The sequence below is a fragment of the Alosa alosa genome, chromosome 4, assembly GCF_017589495.1.
Source record: "Alosa alosa isolate M-15738 ecotype Scorff River chromosome 4, AALO_Geno_1.1, whole genome shotgun sequence".
In the NCBI taxonomy this organism is placed as follows: domain Eukaryota; kingdom Metazoa; phylum Chordata; class Actinopteri; order Clupeiformes; family Clupeidae; genus Alosa; species Alosa alosa.
In genome coordinates this window covers 5,013,172-5,015,671 of record NC_063192.1, presented here as the reverse complement: position 1 = coordinate 5,015,671, position 2,500 = coordinate 5,013,172, and the positions used below count along the sequence as shown (strand labels likewise).

The following is a 2,500-nucleotide window of genomic DNA, read 5'->3' as shown; positions in this document are numbered from 1 at the left end:
CCTCCTCTTCCTCATTCTATTCTGAGTAGAATGGAAAGAACAGTCGGTTCGGGGTGGGGAGCTGTCCTTACAAAAAAAAATCCCCCTTCCCTTCCCTTCCCCTCCCCACCCAACTTCTAACCCCCCACTCAAACCCACACACACACACACACACACACACACACACACACACACACACACACACACACACACAGAGAGCAACACCCCACCCCACCCTTCAGCAGAAAGCCCCAAAGAGAGTGAGAGAGAGAACAGGAAGAGAAAGCCGCGGAGTAAAATAGTGCGCTAGTTCCCTCTTTAAAAAAGCAAACAGGAGGCGGTGCCGGCCTCTGAATGGGGAACTAGGATGGTGCCGCAGCGGTGGTGGTGGTGGTGGTGGTGGTGCTGCTCAACCCCCCCCCCCACCCCCACCCTCGCCGAGGCCGACAAGACGGGTTGCATACCCGTCTCACACACTGTTTGGACACCAGGAGGAAATAGCAGGGTGTGGAGGGTAGAGTGGGGAGGGTGGGTGGTGGTGGGGGGGCAAATGTGGGGTATGAACCCAGACACACACACACACACTTGCTCAGCCATGTGTGAATGTATAAACTAACATTCTAACACATATATATATTTATAGATATATAAACACACAGACACACACGTTCATGTAGACGTGCACAGATGCTCAAATATATTCTCTCTCTCCCCCTGTGATCCACACACACACACACACACACACACACACACACTAATACACTCCTCTCTCGCAGGCTGGCTACTGAGCAACCACTGTATGGGTTTCTGAGCAGCCAAGCCCACGACAGCCAAGATCAGTCATGGCACAAATTACCCATAATCCTGTCCTCTCACACTCCCTACCAACACCACACCCCCCACCCTCCTCCTCCTCCTCCACCCCCCAACTCTCCTCTCCAATCCTGGCCAATCCAGCCTTTCTTCCCGGCTCTGGCGAGCACACTGTTCAGGCGGTGTTAGCCATTCTTATCAATTTCCGTGCGATTCACCGGGCTCGGCGTGTGAGGCGCTCGAACACGCCACCCTTGCCTCCCAAGCCCCCATGACCTTCCCCTCTGCTGGTCAGAACTTCCTGCAGAACTTTCTGGAAAATGTGGGTCTGTCACCCCCCACCCCCACCACCTCCTGCACCACCACCACCACCACCACCACCCCCCTCCCCCCCAGCTCGCCTCATATCTCTGGGCCAGCTTTGACTCTCATCTCCAGTGACGAAGAGGAAAAGGGACCTCCCTTCATTTGCCCGTCACGATTAAAGGGATTAAATTCTATTAAAGTGCAGACCAAACCTAAATGGTCTAATTCCCCCTCCCTCCTCCTCCTCCTCCTCTCCTCCACGCTCCAGCTTTCCTCCCTTCCGCCCTTGAATGCATTTCAAAGCCTTAATGAGCCCATTAACTAATATGCTCTTCTGGAAAGACAAGTCCGTGGGTAACTCTACGCGGAGCAACTCAACCCAACGCAGCCTTTCTCCTTTCTCCTTTTCCCCTCCTGAAGGGGCAGTGCTGGGGAGGCCTCGGAGAGCCGGAGGGAGAGGAGAAAGGAGAGGAGAGGAGAGATGATGAGGGAAAAGAAGGAGAGGAGAAAAGAGAGGAGAAAAGGAGGAGTCAAAGAGGAGAGAAGATGAGAGCAGAAGAGGAGAGGGGAGATGATGACAGGAAATGAGGAGGTAAAAAGAGGAGGAGAAAAGTCCTACTCATATCAGGAGGAGAGATGATGATGACAACTGTTCTGGAGGGGGGGCAGTGGGCTTGGGGAAGGGGGGGAGTGGAGAAAGGAGGAGAGGAGGAGAGAGGAGGAGAGGAGACGAGTTGGTGGAGAGATAGTGGTGAAGGCATGAGGAGGGGAGGGCAAGAGGAGAGAAGAGAAGAGAAGGAGAACCGTCATGGAGAGAGGATGACAATAGTCATGAGGAAGGGAGGAGGTGAGAGGAGGTGAGGCTATTGCAGCAGAGGAGATGAAGAGAGAGAGAGAGAGGAGTTTAGGGGAGAGGAGGAGAGCAGACAAAGGGAGAGGGGAGGGGAAAAAGTGCAGAGGTGTGCTTTTGGAAATGTTCTTCTGGGCGTGTGCAGTAAAGAAAGAGAGAGAGTGAGGCGCTTTCCTGCCGTGCAGAAAGAGAGAGAGAGTGAGAGAGAGAGAGAAAGAGAGAGAGAGAGATAGAACACAAGCTCCTCCTCGAGGTCTCGCTCACTCCTCCTTGGCTCAGCAGGCTCTAGTCGGTGAATGTTCAACCAGGTCCTGCCGTCCCTGCCAACCAGGACCATCCTCTTACTCCAGTGCATTGTGGGTAATGAAAAAGGCACTGCTGGATCATTATAAGCGGAGCAGGGTTTGCACAACGCAGACAGGCACGGGCATAACTCCCACAGGTGCAGAGTGGGGTGGGAGTGGGGAGGTGTAATCTTTAACTCCCTATCACTCACTATCTCTCTCGCTCTCTCTATCCCTCCCTGGCAAAACCCCTCTTTCTTTAACAACC

The 2,500-nt window shown here is 53.6% G+C and overlaps 1 protein-coding gene across 2 annotated transcripts in view; it reads right to left on the bottom strand.

The window, feature by feature from the left end:
* The window catches only part of zbtb46 (zinc finger and BTB domain containing 46), a 79,970-nt gene that overhangs the window by 35,074 nt on the left and 42,396 nt on the right, over positions 1 to 2,500 (bottom strand). The gene's annotated exons all lie outside the window — the stretch shown is intronic.